The sequence below is a fragment of the Rhinoraja longicauda genome, chromosome 12 (assembly GCF_053455715.1).
Source record: "Rhinoraja longicauda isolate Sanriku21f chromosome 12, sRhiLon1.1, whole genome shotgun sequence".
Taxonomy (NCBI): Eukaryota; Metazoa; Chordata; class Chondrichthyes; order Rajiformes; family Arhynchobatidae; genus Rhinoraja; species Rhinoraja longicauda.
The window spans coordinates 10,837,547-10,855,272 of NC_135964.1; positions in this window are offsets into that span (position 1 = coordinate 10,837,547).

Here is a 17,726-nt window from a genome sequence, read left to right on the forward strand (position 1 = left end):
TGTGCTATTGCATTAATGGGCCTGTTAAGCTGCAGCGAGTAAGAATTTCATAGTTTCATTGCTGGTACACATGCCAATTAAACACTTGACTTTTCTACAAATTTTTAAAGCAAGATGGTGTTCAATCTGAAGACACACTCAAAATGCTGGAGTAACTGGGCGGCACGGTAGCGCAGCGGTAGAGTTGCTGCTTTACAGCGAATGCAGCGCCGGAGACTCAGGTTCGATCCTGACTACGGGTGCTGCACTGTAAGGAGTTTGTACGTTCTCCCCGTGACCTGCGTGGGTTTACTCCGAGATCTTCGGTTTCCTCCCACACTCCAAAGACGTACAGGTATGTAGGTTAATTGGCTGGGTAAATGTAAAAATTGTCCCTAGTGGGTGTAGGATAGTGTTAATGTACGGGGATCACTGGGCGGCACGGACTTGGAGGGCCGAAAAGGCCTGTTTCCGGCTGTATGTATATGATATGATATGATAACTCAGCGGGCCAGGCAGCATCTCTGGAAAGAAGGAATGGGTGATGTTTCAGGTCGAGACCCTTCTAAGCGTCTCGGCCTGAAACGTCACCCATTTCTTCTATCCAGAGATGCTGCCTGTCCTGCTGAATTACTCCAGTATTTTGTGTCTATCTTTGGTGTAAATCTGCAATTCCTTAATAATAGCCTGTACTTCTAAGGAGCAAACATGTCCTGGATCACCAACTACCTGACGGACGACCACAATATGTCAGGCTACAGAACTGTGTCTCGGACATGGTAGTGAGCAACATCTGCTCCTTCAACGTCTGCAGCAAGATGCTGCAGATGTTCTACGAATCGGTGGTAGCCAGTGCCATCTTCTTCGCTGTCATGTGCTGGGGCAGCGGGGCGAAGGCCGCGAACCCCAGTAGGATTAACAAACTCATCAGGAAGGCTGGTTCCATCCTGGGGGTGGAGTTGGATTCATGGGAGATGGTCATGGAGGGGAGGATGCTCCTCAAACTGCATAGATATTCATGGCTATAACACTAAACATACAACCAATAAAATTTCTTTATATGCGGATGATGTATTAATATATATTACAAAGCCAGAAATTAGCATTCCGAATTTATTAAATCTCATAACTCAATTTGGTTCATTTTCAGGTTATAGAATTAACTGGTACAAAAGTGAAATTATGCCAATAATGGAGCATAATCCGGCCATACTTCAACAATTTCCTTTAAAAAATTGCCTATGAAAAGTTTAAATATCTTGGAATTTACGTGACTAGGAAATATACTTCTTTATTTAAATTAAATTTTCCTCCTTTACTCACTAAATTACACAGAAATATCCAATTTTGGAAAACACTTCCTATATCATTAGTTGGTCGTAGTAATGCTATAAAGATGATCTTTCTCCCACAGCTACTATACTTATTTCAAGCAATTCCGATCTATCTTCCAAAAAAGTTTTTTTTTTAAATTGATTCAATTGTTACTAATTTTATTTGGGACTACAAGACTCATAGAATAAATAAAAGACATCTATGTAAGTCTAAAACTAATGGAGGAATTGCCTTACCTAACTTCTTATTTTATTATTGGGCGGTTAATATTAAAAATATAACCTGTTGGTTGGATGATTCTGATCAACAACCGGATTGGTTAAAGATGGAGAAAGAGGATTGTTTACCATTTGATATTGGTGCGATCCTCTTAGCTCCAATAAATTTAAATAAAAAAACATATGGAGGTAATCCCATTATACACAGTGTTATCCGTACCTGGAAACAATTAAATCTTACGTTAAAATTGAGTAAATTATCTGTTTTCCTTCCTATTGCGAATAACCCTTCTTTTAAACCGTCTGTCTTAGATAGAGGATTTGCTCAATGGAAAAGTTATGGAATTAAAAGGGTGGGAGATCTTTATCATAAGGGAACTTTTCTTTCTTTTCAGGATTTACAGCAGAAGTACGGATTACATGTTAATAATTATTTTAGATATTTACAATTTAGAGATTATGTAAAATTACACATGCAAGAATATAAGTTTAGAGGTCCAGAAACACTTGATGTATGCCTGAATCGACATTATAATTCAAATAAATTAATATCCTTTATTTATTACACTCTCCTTGACACTGACATTCCGTCATCAGAATCATATAGACGAGCATGGGAGGACGAATTGAATCAACTCATAATGCAAGATATATGGGATGAAAGTTTACAACATATACACCAATGTTCATTAAATACTAGACATTCCTTAATACAATTTAAAATAATACATAGATTACATTATTCGAAGACGAAATTAAATAGGATTTTTCCTAGTATCTCTCCTATTTGTGATAAATGTCAATTTCAAGAAGCTAATTTAACTCATATTTTCGTAACCTGTATAAAAATGCAAAACTTCTGGTTGGAGATTTTTTAAATAGTTTCTAAAGTTATTAACAAACAATTGGATATGGATCCAAAATTAATTATATTAGGATTATCAGAACATACTACAAATTTTACAACAAGTCAGGTACATTTTCTTGATTACAGTCTAATAACTGCAAAAAAATTAATACTTAAATTTTGGAAAAAACCAATAACCCCCACAATTAAAATGTGGACTACGGAAATGACAGAGACCCTGCATTTGGAAAAAATAAGATTTGCCTTAATTGGCAAACCTGAGTTATTAAAAAAAATATGGTCTCCATTTATTGAATTTTTAGAAAAGTAAATGGGTTTGGCACAGGACAAAAATAAAAATTTAAAATTTAAAGTTGAAACTTGAGTTAGGGGTTGGATGTACAACTGTGGTTATTGTCTCCCGGATCTACTCCCTTTAATTTTTATAGTTATATCTTTTTTTAAAATTAATCCTCTTATTCTCTCTTCCCAATAGTTTATAGTTTTTTTTATTTTTACTTTCTCTCTTTAAAAATTAAAAAATTGAAGCTATGTAAGAACTCTGTAACAAATGTGTCTTTTATTTCTATTTGTACATATGCTTTTCAAAAATAAAAAATAAAATAAAAATAAAAACTGCGTAGCATCTTGGAAAATACAGCTCACCCCCTCCATGACACACTGGTCAACCTGAGGAGTACCTTCAGCAACAGACTGGTACCACCAAAACGCCACAGGAGATCCTTCTTCCCTGTGGCTATCAAACTGTACAACTCCTCCCCCTTCTGTCATGGGGTAGACTGACTCCCCCCGCCCCAAATCTTTCCACATCCCCAATCCTTTCCACTCGTCACTTTAATTTCATGTTTCATGTATCTTGTGTTGTATGACTGTGCACAGATCAATTTCCTTCCTGGGATAAGTAAAGTTCTATCGTATCATATCGTAAAAAACGAAGTCTGTTAGTGCAACCAAAGACAGTCCCCAGAAGATCATGATTGCTGAGGTCAGTGTGTGCAGTGTTCAAGAGCCTGATAGTTGTCGGGAAGAAGCTGTTCTTGAACCTGGAGGTCACGGTTATAATTCATTTGACATTGAGGTGCTGCTGCCTGTGATAGAAACTGCCTTCCACTCATTCCCAGGTCCTTCATTTTTAAGTGTAGGGAATAATATTATGGCTCATTCGTCTTTAAGAGCCTCAGGTGGACATTTATCAAGTTTCTTATAAAAATTCAATCAATAACGTGCAACTTTACAGGACTTTGGTTAGGCCATATTTTGAATATTGCTTGCAGTTCTGGTCGCCCCATTACAGGAAGGATGCGAAGGCTTTGCAAAGGGTGCAAACGACACAGTAAAATGCCTGGGTCTGGGGTATCAGCTACAGGGAGAGGTTGGACAGACTTGGATTGTTTTTTCTGGAACACAGGAGATTGCAGGGACCTGATGGACCTGATAGTATATCAAATTATTAGAGGTATTAATAAAATAAGTCAAAAACCTTTTTTCCAGGGTGTAAATGTCAAAGACGAGAGGGCACAGCTTTAAGGTGAGAGGGGCAAGGTTTAAAGGAGATGTGCAGGGCAAGTTTCTTTTCCACTTAGGGTGGTGGGTGCCTGGAATGTGCTGCTAAGGGTGGCGGTGGAGGCAGATGCCATAAGAACATTTATAATTGGCCACAGAAGGAACCTTTATAGAAACAATTTTATTTTCAAAGGAGTTCCTTGAGGAACGAGCAGAAAACTGAACTTTGGCTTTTGTGGCCAATATGTTCCACAGAACCTTACAGCCAGAGTCAGAGTGCAGGAGGCTGAGGGGTGATCTTATAGAGGTGTATACAATTGTGAGAGGGATATATAGGGAGAATATACAGTCTTTTACCCAGAGTCGGGGAATCAAGAACCATAGGACATAGGTTTAAGGTGAGGGGATGATTTAATAGGAAACTGAGGGGCAACTTTTTCACACAGAGGGTGTTGGGTGTATGGAACAAGCTTCCAGAGGAGGTAGTTGAGGCAGAAACGATAACAATATTTAAAAGACATTTGGACAGGTATATGGATAGGAAAGTTTTAGAGGGATAAGGGTCAAATGTAGGGACTAATATAGATGGGGCAGCGTGGACCAGTTGGGCCGAAGGGCCTGTTTCCATGCTGTGTGACTCTATGAGTTTCCTGCGTCACCCTGTCCCTGTAAGTTACTTTGGGGTCACAGTCAATGAGGCAAGGAATTCGATGAGCAAGATGCCGATGAGACACTGGCACTTTGGGACGGAATGTTCCGGGTGTAGAGGGCCAAGCCTGTATCCCCGGCCTGATCTATGCAGTGCTACCCTTTAAACAGATGCTGGCACACCAGCCAAAACATCTCTGTAACAGCATTCACCAAATGATAGACACAAAAGGCTGGAGTAACCCAGCGGGTCAAACAGCATCTCTGGAGAAAAAGAATAGGTGACGTTTCGGGTCGAGACCCTTCTTCAGTTTCGGTCTCCACCTGAAATGCCACCTGTTCCTTTTTCCAGAGATGCTGTCTGATCCGCTGAGTTACTCCAGCTTTTTGTGTCCATCTTCGGTTTAAAGGCCAGTTCATTGGCTATATTTAAGAGGGAGTTAGATGTGGCCCTTGTGGCTAAAGGGATCAGGGGGTATGGAGAGAAGGCAGGTACGGGATACTGAGTTGGATGATCAGCCATGATCATATTGAATGGCGGTGCAGGCTCGAAGGGCCGAATGGCCTACTCCTGCACCTATTTTCTGTTTCTATGTTTCTAAACCAGCATCTGCAGTTCCTTCCTACACATTCATTGGCTATATTTAAGAGGGAGTTAGATGTGGCAATAGACAATAGACAATAGACAATAGACAATAGGTGCAGGAGTAGGCCATTCAGCCCTTCGAGCCAGCACCGCCATTCAATGCGATCATGGCTGATCACTCCCAATCAGTACCCAGTTCCTGCCTTCTCCCCATACCCCCTCACTCCGCTATCCTTAAGAGCTCTATCCAGCTCTCTCTTGAAAGCATCCAACGAACTGGCCTCCACTGCCTTCTGAGGCAGAGAATTCCACACCTTCACCACTCTCTGACTGAAAAAGTTCTTCCTCATCTCCGTTCTAAATGGCCTACCCCTTATTCTTAAACTGTGGCCCCTTGTTCTGGACTCCCCCAACATTGGGAACATGTTTCCTGCCTCTAATGTGTCCAATCCCCTAATTATCTTATATGTTTCAATAAGATCCCCCCTCATCCTTCTAAATTCCAGTGTATACAAGCCCAATCGCTCCAGCCTTTCAACATACGACAGTCCCGCCATTCCGGGAATTAACCTAGTGAACCTACGCTGCACGCCCTCCATAGCAAGATTATCCTTCCTCAAATTTGGAGACCAAAACTGCACACAGTACTCCAGGTGCGGTCTCACCAGGGCCCGGTACAACTGTAGAAGGACCTCTTTGCTCCTATACTCAACTCCTCTTGTTACGAAGGCCAACATTCCATTGGCTTACGAAGGCCAACATTCCATTGGGATCAGGGGGTATGGAGAGAAGGCAGGTACGGGATACTGAGTTGGATGATCAGCCATGATCATATTGAATGGCGGTGCAGGCTCGAAGGGCCGAATGGCCTACTCCTGCACCTATTTTCTGTTTCTATGTTTCTAAACCAGCATCTGCAGTTCCTTCCTACACATTCTACCAATGAATTTTTATCTCTCCAGTCAATGCAAGTCAAACACATACTGGAAACCACAAATAAAGCAGTGAAAATGCTGCTTGCACTCATCTGTTTAGGCACAGTGATGGGAAGGGCAATAGAGTTAAGGCCCTGTCCCAGTTAGGTGTTTTTTAAGGCGACTGCTGGCGACTGTCATAGTCGTAGCAGGTCGCCGAAAAACCGGTGACTTGACTTGACCCCCCCTACAACAATGTCTACCACAAGCTACAACAACCTACCACCTAATTGACGTCAAGCTACGGCAAGCTACCGAAAACCAGCGACCCATACGTCGCAAGTAGAACGTCCACCTACTACCGCACCTACGACAACCTACCACAGAGGCGACAACCTCCGACAACCGAAGTCAATCTTCGTCCACCCGCGACAAGCTACGACAAGCTATGACCCTGAAGACTGAAGACAACTGAAGACAATTCATGTTTCACCCACTTTCCCTATAAAAGGGGGTGTACAGTAGGGTTTCCAATCATTCTGCATCATGACTATTTGAAAGTGATGCCATGAGAAACTACTCTGAAATACAATAACTTCATACATCGATTTTCCGTCAAAATGTCAAGAATTTCATTTAGTGATATTCAAACAATTATTTTTTTAAAGTTGATAAGAACATACAACAGTGCATACAAAAATATTGTAATAAACTTCAATAAATTTCAATAAACTTCAAACTTTAAATTTCAAACATTAAACCGAATACAAGTGCAAAAACATACAAAACCTAACATAATTTATGGAAACATTACACTGATGGATGATCAGATCAAGTCCACACTTGGAATTCGCCAAAGTCAACACCGGCGACAACCTACGTCACCTGGCGACAACGTACCACAGCGCCCACGTCAGGAGGCGTCAACCTACGTCATTGGCGTCAAACCAACAGTCGTCGAAATTTTTTCAAGCCTTCACAAAATCCAGCGGCGACCAGAAAAACGCTACGACTCTTTGGAGACTAGTCACGACCGTGCCCACGACACCCCAGCCACCGTGTGGCGGCAGCCTAGTCGCCTGCAGTCGCCTAAAAAATCGCCGAACTGGGACAGGGGCTTCAATGTGTCAAGTCAAAGATCTTTCATCAGAAGGGATTCAAGAATATCTGGCCCGACATATTAAATCTGTTTCTCGGCATGAGCCACTGAGAACATCCAGCATTCTTTAATTCATCTCTCTGGTAGCTAATATTCCTATTATATTACCAAGCAGATTTGAGATTCCAAACAATATAGTTGTTATTAACTATTCTTAATAACTATTGCAGGTAATTATCATCCTGGGTGTAAACAGATTCTCCTGGCATCTCTCAATTAGAGTTAAATTGACCCCATGCACCTGGTTTATTTTAAAGTAATATTCTCATCTTTCCTTTGATTACTTATTATTTATGTAGCTCACTAAGGTTCTCCCCACAGCCTTCTATCCAGTCTGGAGATGAATTGCATTCCACGGTTTTTCACTCAGAGCTTAATGAGATCCAACATAACTGCACTTGGCCAGTACAGGGAGTGGAGCAGAGGACTGAGCACACAGCAGGCATGACCCATAGCAGGCATGGCCCATTGCAGGTGTGGCGCATCCCAGGTGCGGCCCATAGCAGGTGTGGCGCATCCCAGGTGTGGCCCAACTCAGGTGTGGCCCATCCCAGGTGCTGCCCAACTCAGGTGTGGTCCATCTTAGGTACAGTCCATCACAGATGCGAACCATCCCAGGTGTGAACCATTGCACGTGTAGACCATCACAAGTGTAGTCTATCTCAGGTATGATCCATCTCAGGTGTGGTCTATCACAGGTGTGAAACATTACTGGTGTGAATCATCGAGTTGTGGTCTAGGTGTGGCCCATCTCAGGTGTGGCCCATCTCGGCTGTGGTCCATCGCAGGTGTGGCCCATCCCAAGTGAGGTCGTCCTCTGTCAAGCCCTGTGTAATTAGAAGTGTCTCACTGGTAAAATATTTGAGGCTTGAACTTCAGTAATTGACCAAATTGTTCTGAGATACCTCAATTCACTCTACAAACGTCCCCGATAGTGCCTTGCCATGCCCTAGCTTTTCCCCATGCAAGAGTGTAAGATGCAGTAAGATGCAGCATCAGTCCTTTGTCACTCAATGCCCAAAGCGTTCATTGCAGGTGAAGCAGTAACTGAGTCATTCCTCTTTCAGTTCAATGGGCTTTATTTGCTGTCATTGTGAAGAACAAACAGTAATGGTTCGAGCACTCCACGAAGCATGTCCCTTTGGCCAGGGCACATGATCCTGATCCCAATCATCAATCCCCATTGTTGCATCTGACACTCATCCTGACTCATACATTCGGGAAAATCCAACCAATGATGGAGGAACACTTCAGCTTCTGTCTATACCTTCCAAAATAAACAAAATTAAAATCTGATAATTGTGTCGGCATTTGGGGGAGAATTGCATTTGTAGGTCTTTGGCAAAGGATCCTTTACATGAAGACATTAATGAAGACATTAAAACAATAAAACATAGTTCAGTTGATGTATTTCATGATGACTTTGGGGGCTATATATCATAATCATCATAATCATAATGATAATCACACTTTATTAGCCAAGTCTGTTTTGTAACATACGAGGAATTTCATTTGCCATACAGTCAGTTATACCAATAAAAAGAAACAGAACACAAAAATACATTTTAACGTGAACATCCACCACAGTGACTCCTCCACAGCATTCCTCACTGTGATGGAAGGCAAAAAAAAGTTCAATCTCTCCCCTCGTTGTCCTCCAGCAGCCGGGGGCCTCTAACCTTCTGTAGACGGATTGATCTTGACTCCCGTAGCTGGCGGTGGGCCTTCCTCGTCGGGACGATCACGCTCCTGCATCGGGGGGGAATCTCAGCTCCCTCGCGCCGGGCGATCTACCCCGAGTCGGGGCTAGTCGAACGTCGTGCAGCTTTTGGAGCTTCCCGACATCAGTCTCAACCCGAGACTGCGAGCTCCTTGATGTTAAAGTCCACAGACCGCGGTTGGAGTGTCGATCCCAGGCAAGGAATCGGCTCCGATGGTTAGTCCACGCCCCGCGGTGGAGCTCAAAGTCAGTCCCAAGCAAGGCCTCCAGCTCCACGATGTTAGGCCGCAGAGCGACCGGAGATACGATCCGGAAAACAATCGCATCTCCGGCTAGGTAAGAAAAGGTCTGAACTGACAGCAAATATTTCAGTTCAAGAGGATTTTGCTTTGAGTTTTATTTTCCCTATCCTTTTACCCATACTACATTGTTGGACACAACAGATGGAAGTGAAATACACCAATAGATGTGACGTAACCAAACTGAAATGCCTGTTTCTGGGAACCTGATGGCCATGTTGTGGAGCCACACCAGGATCCACTCTCACCATTGATGGCAGCTACTGTGTCAGGCACAGGGTGTCACCATTAAAACCAAGAATACCAATTGGCAGTGCTTTATTGTGACGGTCGACAGACTAGCACCTCTAAAATGGCAAACAAAATTAACATTATTAGAATTTTTTTTTAATTTTGATTTTATACTATAAAAAATATTATTTTATTAAATTAGAAGTTGATTGGTCACAAAATCAAAACGGAAGAGGAAGGTATATTGTTGGAAATTATTGATAAATGCAGCTTAGTTCTTAATTGGGATGTGTATTGACACCGTTTTGTTCTCAAATTAAGCACTGCCAATTACAGCTCCGACCACAAGTATGCTTTCAAATATTGATGTTCATGAAACGCTTTGCTGTCATTGTTAGATTTCCACATGCCAATAGACTTTCTGTAGGTATTTGCATGAAAAGTTGTCAAGTAAACAGCAAAATTCACAGAGCCCTGAACACGACAGCTAGGATATTGATGGAGAGGGAGAGTAGGTGTGATTTGCTTCATCAATCTGAGTGAAAACTCATTGACGGGCAGCATTGTACCTTGAGCAGGAAGAGCGAGTTGAAATATTCAGATCCTGTCCGAAGAAGGGTCTCGACTCGAAACGTCACCCATTCCTTCTATCCAGAGATGCTGCCTGTTCCTCTGAGTTACTCCAGCATTTTGTGTCGATCTGCGATGTAAACCAGCATCTGCAGTTCCTTCCTACACATAAAATATTTTATTCACTGTCAAATCAGATCCAGAGAGTTGTTTCATTTCTCAAAAATGGATGACAAAAAATACTTAACAAAAAGCTATAAAAAAAGATAGAAAAGTAAATGAAAAGTTGTATAACGAAGAATTAAGAATAGTTCAAAGCTGAAGAAGACTGTAGCACTGAGTTACTTTTCAGTGATGTGCAGGTTGTCAAAGATAAGACTTACCCTTCCGTTCAGATGGTACATAGACGAGAATGTCCATGTCCTCACCGATTGGAAAACTTTGTCTTTCAATGGACTGGACAAGCTAGATGCAGGAAAAGTGTTCCCAATGTTGGGCGAGTCCAAAACCAGGGGCCACAGTCTTAGAATAAAGGGGAGGCCATTTAAAACTGAGGTGAGAAAAAACTTTTTCACCCAGAGAGTTGTGAATTTGTAGAATTCTCTGCCACAGAGGGCAGTGGAAGCCAAATCACAGGATGGATTTAAGAGAGAGTTAGATAGAGCTCTAGGGGCTAGTGAAATCAAGGGATATGGGGAGAAGGCAGGCATGGGTTATTGATTGGGGACGATCAGCCATGATCACAATGAATGGCGGTGCTGGCTCGAAGGGCTGAATGGCCTCCTCCTGCAACTATTTTCTATGTTTCTATATTTCTAATGGCACGCTGGGTGATAGGATGCTATTTTCAGGAGGCTTTGGAGAAGCAAAGCACCTTGTACATCTCAGATCACAAGGCCACATTTAACTGGACAAATGTCACGAACAAAGCTGTACGAGATGAGGGATGTTAGATTTACCATTCAGCCAAATCCAGCCCTATGTGCTTTCAACGACACATGCTCTCCATATCCTGAAATTAAAACATGATATTCATTTTAATGTTGCACAAACAATTCAATAATATAATGATGAAGTTCTCAATATTACAGTCTGAATATCAGTCTGAAGAAGGGTCCCGACCCAAGATGTCACATATCCATGTTTGTCAGAGATGCTGTCTGATCCGCTGAGTTACTCCAGCAGTCTTTTTTTCTCAATATTACAATTTGTTACACAGAAACATAAGGAAACATAAGAAATACAGGGGCTAGTTAAGCCCCTGGGTTTCTTACATTAATCAATATAATCCTGGTTGATATGCACATTTACCTGCCCGTTCACCGTGAACCTTTAACATGTGCATGAAGCATAAATCAATTGATCATGGCTATTACCATTCCACCTGATCCCACATTTACACACTTTTGGGGATGGCAGCTCGAAGTTTCCATGTCGGTTTGCGTCGATTCTTGCTTTCTAACCACTTCTAGCTAATGAAACTCTAATTTTAATATCATGTTTTATATTCCGTATATATTCCACTTCTCTGTATCGGTCTATTAAAATCTCACGGGTACACACAAAATGCTGGAGTAACTCAGCAGGACAGGCAGCATCTCTGGAGAGAAGGAATAGGTGACGTTTCGGGTCGAGAACCTTCTCACAGGCAGCATCTCTGGAGAGGAATGGGTGACGTTTCGAGTCGAGACCCTTCTTCAGTCTGAAGAAGGGTCTCAATCCGAAATATCACCCATTCCTTCTCTCCAGAGATGCTGCCTGTCCCACTGAGTTACTCCAGCATCTGTGTCTACCTTTGATTTAAACCAGCATCTGCAGTTCTTTCCTACATATTCAAATCTCATTATCATTTTAAAAACCGCAACCAGATCATGTCTTGAACTTCAGAAAACACAAATCAAGTTATGCAACATCATAATTTAATCATTTCAATTTTCGCAACATTTTCGTAATTTTCAATACCTTCTCTCAAAATATATTTTCAGCAATGCAATCACCAAATCTAAATGCAGTACTTTGGTGCTGAGTAAAGTGCTCTGCAACTCAAAGACCACTCTCTTGCTTTTATATCCCAACTTGCTGTTTAATTGCTTTTTGTACTTGCACTATCGTCTTTATGGTTTGTGTATATGGACACTTCACACTGCCTCAGGAAAGCAGCCAACATAATCAAGGACAGTCATTACTAAACAGTCATTCCTTCTTCTCCCCTTTCTTGTCGGGCTGAAGATACAAAAGTCTGAAAGCATGCACCACCAGATTCAGGAACAGCTTCTTCCCCGCAGTTATCAAACTACTGAATGTACCTCTCATATCCTCAGGGTGTAGTTCCAGTCTCCCAATCTATCTCTTTGCAGTCCTTGCATTGTTTTAAATCTGCACTTTCTCTGTATCTGTAACACTACATTCTGCACTCTCTTTCCTTTCTCTTTTGCCCTACCTGTTGAAGACATGTATGGTTTAATTGTACTCATCTGCCCAGACAGCACACCAAAGAACCTTTTTCACTGTGTCTTGGCATACAAGACAATAATAAACCAATACCAATAAATTAATTTGTTCCTGCACAATTGCAGTGTCTCCTCATCATGAAGATAATCCCAATTTCTCAGATTGTAAGGGGACAACCTCACTGTTTTTAGATTGAACTCACTTGCGCTGATTTCCTCATTTATTTACTCTACCTTGGTCTGATTTGAACCTACATAATTTCCTGTTCTGTCGTGGAGTACTCTCAAAAAATAAATAATAAGTGTGGAACTCTTTATCCTTGCACTAAATCATTAATATATAAGATGAAAATCTGGAGATCCTGCACAGATCACTGTTACGATTGTCTTTAATTCTTCAGTGAGACACATCCAGATCTAAAAAACACCAAGGAATAAATCTTCTTTATTGCTTGATCTGTTATAGCTTCTCTAATCATTCTCAATGCTCTGAAGATGTTGCCATATGTCATATATTAAATAACGCCCTTTTTCCTGCATTTCAAATGCACGTCTTTAGTGCTTTTTAATGTGAGATAATAAACTGACTGTGCATTGATATATGTGAGAGTTCAAAATTATATGTCGTTTAACACCGCATTAATACATTTATACATTGAATTACAATAGTACAATGTTAACATTAATAACTTACTTTCGTTTTTATAATGTTTACTGTAGATCTTCATTTTGATCCTCTATACTGACAATGTAATGTAAATGATATATGAGGGTATTTATATACTTTATTATAACAAAAACAGAGGTAAATGATCATAACTTTGGCAGATTGAGTTCAATTTATTGAAAAATGTGCTGTACCTTGAATATCTAATGTAAAAAAAAATCAATAGGATATTTGTTTTAATTCTAGAGAAGAGGCCTTAGTTTCCATTTGTTTGATTCTTTAGGTTTCTTGTGTTTTTTGGTTATTATTCACTTATTGATGGTGGTCTCGCTGTTTGCCAGGGAGCAGATGGTAATAATGTACCTTGTTGAATTGCTACAGCCCACCAGGGCATGGTATAATAGACTTCAGGCACAGGAACAATGAGGGAATGGCAGAAGGTGGATTCTGTCTTGAAGGCAAGCTTACCAGTGTTACTATTACCAAGCACAAGCTTCTTTTTGGCTCCTTGGTGGTAGAGGTTCTGGTGTTGTTCAGACAAATCTGTCTGCAGGGATACACTGCTTCCTGTTCAAAAGAATGGTTCAGGAAACTGAGTATGTCCAGTCTCTAGGTACATCTGCACTTGTGAACTTGTGATGGAAAGAAAGCTACCGATGAAGTAGCTGAAGGACTAGATTACAAAAGCATGGAGGTCAATCCAGGATCTTCTAAATCACTCATTATGTCTCTGCCGGAGAATGGTGGACCAAATTCTGGCACCACACATCACAATGGGTGTGAAGGGTCAGGAAGGTGCACAGGAGACATGCCAGGGAAGGACTCAGTTTATGAGAAGACCTCAGGAAAGATACCACTGTTCTTCTTGAAGCAGGTTGCTAAATAGTGATGCAGGAAAGGACTCGGGCGGCACGGTAGCGCAGCGGTAGAGTTGCTGCTTTACAGCGAATGCAGCGTCGGAGACTCAGGTTCGATCCTGACTACGGGTGCTGCACTGTAAGGAGTTTGTACATTCTCCCCGTGACCTGCGTGGGTTTTCTCCGAGATCTTCGGTTTCCTCCCACACTCCAAAGACGTACAGGTATGTAGGTTAATTGGCTGGGTAAAATGTAAAAATTCTCCCTAGTGGGTGTAGGATAGTGTTAATGTACGGGGATCGCTGGGCGGCACGGACTTGGTGGGCCGAAAAGGCCTGTTTCCGGCTGTATATATATGATATGATGACTCGGGATGGAGAAGATTGAGAAAAACGATTTTTTTTAATGGGATATCAAAGAACGAGGTGACTCTTTGCTGTTCTTCCCAGAGAAGGATCTACCATCATCCTATACAATTGCTCTACTCTTTGAAATTTATTTTCTACTCACAGGTATAGTGCTATTTCTAAACTATATTCTGTATCCACTCCGTACCTTTCCCTTTGTTCTATCTATTGTACTTGAGGTTGGCTTGACTGTATTTATGTATGGGATATTTGACCTGTTTGGATCGCATGCAAAACAAAGCTTTCCACTGTACCTCAGTACATGTGACAATAAGAAAACTGAATAAATTCAAAATCACTGACAAAAGTTCTTGAGAACTGTTTTAATCAGAATTGTCAAAACTAGCCAATAATATAAAGGAGGATAGCAAAAGTTTTTTTAGGTACGTGAAGAGGAAAAAAATAGTCAAGGCAAATGTGGGTCCCTTGAAGACAGAAGCAGGGGAATTTATTATGGGGAACAAAGAAATGGCAGACGAGTTAAACCGTTACTTTGGATCTGTCTTCACTGAGGAAGATACACACAATCTCCCAAATGTTCTAGGGGCTGGAGAACCTAGGGTGATGGAGGAACTGAAGGAAATCCACATTAGGCAGGAAATGGTTTTGGGTAGACTGATGGGACTGAAGGCTGATAAATCCCCAGGGCCTGATGGTCTGCATCCCAGAGTACTTAAGGAGGTGGCTCTAGAAATAGTGGAAGCATTGGAGATCATTTTTCAATGTTCTATAGATTCAGGATCAGTTCCTGTGGATTGGAGGATAGCAAATGTTATCCCACTTTTTAAGAAAGGAGGGAGAGAGAAAACGGGTAATTATAGACCAGTTAGTCTGACATCAGTGGTGGGGAAAATGCTGGAGTCAATTATAAAAGACGAAATTGCTGAGCATTTGGATAGCAGTAACGGGATCGTTCCGAGTCAGCATGGATTTACGAAGGGGAAATCATGCTTGACAAATCTACTGGAATTTTTTGAGGATGTAACTAGGAAAATTGACAAGGGAGAGTCAGTGGATGTGGTGTACCTCGACTTTCAGAAAGCCTTCGACAAGGTCCCACATAGGAGATTAGTGGGCAAAATTAGGGCACATGGTATTGGGGGTAGGGTACTGACATGGATAGAAAATTGGTTAACAGACAGAAAGCAAAGAGTGGGGATAAATGGGTCCCTTTCGGAATGGCAGGCAGTGACCAATGGGGTACCACAAGGTTCGGTGCTGGGACCCCAGCTATTTACGATATACATTAATGACTTAGACGAAGGGATTAAAAGTACCATTAGCAAATTTGCAGATGATACTAAGTTGGGGGGTAGTGTGAATTGTGAGGAAGATGCAATAAGGCTGCAGGGTGACCTGGACAGGTTGTGTGAGTGGGCGGATACATGGCAGATGCAGTTTAATGTAGATAAGTGTGAGGTTATTCACTTTGGAAGTAAGAATAGAAAGGCAGATTATTATCTGAATGGTGTCAAGTTAGGAGGAGGGGGAGTTCAACGAGATCTGGGTGTCCTAGTGCATCAGTCAATGAAAGGAAGCATGCAGGTTCAGCAGGCAGTGAAGAAAGCCAATGGAATGTTGGCCTTCGTAACAAGAGGAGTTGAGTATAGGAGCAAAGAGGTCCTTCTACAGTTGTACCGGGCCCTGGTGAGACCGCACCTGGAGTACTGTGTGCAGTTTTGGTCTCCAAATTTGAGGAAGGATATTCTTGCTATGGAGGGCGTGCAGCGTAGGTTCACTAGATTAATTCCCGGAATGGCGGGACTGTCGTATGTTGAAAGGCTGGAGCGATTGGGCTTGTATACACTGGAATTTAGAAGGATGAGGGGGGATCTTATTGAAACATATAAGATAATTAGGGGATTGGACACATTAGAGGCAGATAACATGTTCCCAATGTTGGGGGAGTCCAGAACAAGGGGCCACAGTTTGAGAATAAGGGGTAGGCCATTTAGAACGGAGATGAGGAAGAACTTTTTCAGTCAGAGGGTGGTGAAGGTGTGGAATTCTCTGCCTCAGAAGGCAGTGGAGGCCAGTTCGTTGGATGCTTTCAAGAGAGAGCTGGATAGAGCTCTGGGCGGCACGGTAGCGCAGCGGTAGAGTTGCTGCTTTACAGCGAATGCAGCGCCGGAGACACAGGTTCGATCCTGACTACGGGTGCTGCACTGTAAGGAGTTTGTACGTTCTCCCCGTGACCTGCGTGGGTTTTCTCCGAGATCTTCGGTTTCCTCCCACACTCCAAAGACGTACAGGTATGTAGGTTAATTGGCTGGGTAAATGTAAAAATTGTCCCTAGTGGGTGTAGGATAGTGTTAATGTACGGGGATCACTGGGCGGCACGGACTTGGAGGGCCGAAAAGGCCTGTTTCCGGCTGTAGATATATGATATGATATGATATGATAGCGGAGTGAGGGGGTATGGGGAGAAGGCAGGAACGGGGTACTGATTGATAGTGATCAGCCATGATCGCATTGAATGGCGGTGCTGGCTCAAAGGGCTGAATGGCCTACTCCTGCACCTATTGTCTATTGTCTATTGTCTATTGACCTAACAATAGGAACATAAAAATTCTGATAAATAATTATAAAAATAAATTAGAAATGTAGTTCAAAATGATGAACTTACAGAATATTGGAAGAAGGTGTGAAAATGGAAAAATACACAACCTCTTTTAAAGTGACATGAAAGAACCTATTCCATTAATTTTGATTCTGTGAATATTAGCTACAGTGTTGTGTGGCTGTTGTCAATATTCTCAGTATAACTGTTTTTCTTCAATGTTTGTTGGTAGTCAAATGGCACAGAAAATAACACGTTTGATGTTGCTAATTTAAATTTAGATTGATTGGACGGGATCTGGCAAATATTGAATTTAATTCAGTTTCGGAATCAGGACCATTAGTTTTCCCATGCAACTCAAATAATTTTGATTGACATGTACTTTTTCATTTTCATTTCTCATTATGCTGAAAATAATGCAGAATTATTTTTCTTCCAACACAAAAAAGTTATGCTAACTTTTCACGTTCTTTAAAATACAAAGCATTGTCCTCACTGTTTTGTGTCTCTGCTTCTGAGGAGGTTCACTTACACCTCCTCCAACGTCATCTACTGTATCCGGACTCCTAGACATCGGCGAGACCAAGCACAGGCTCGGCGATCGTTTCGCTGAACACCTCCGCTCAGTCCGCCTAAACCTACCTGATCTCCCGGTTGCTAAACACTTTAACTCCCAGTCCCATTCCTATACTGATCTTTCTGTCCTGGACCTCCTGTCAGAGTGAGGCTCAGCGCAAATTGGAGGAACAATGAGT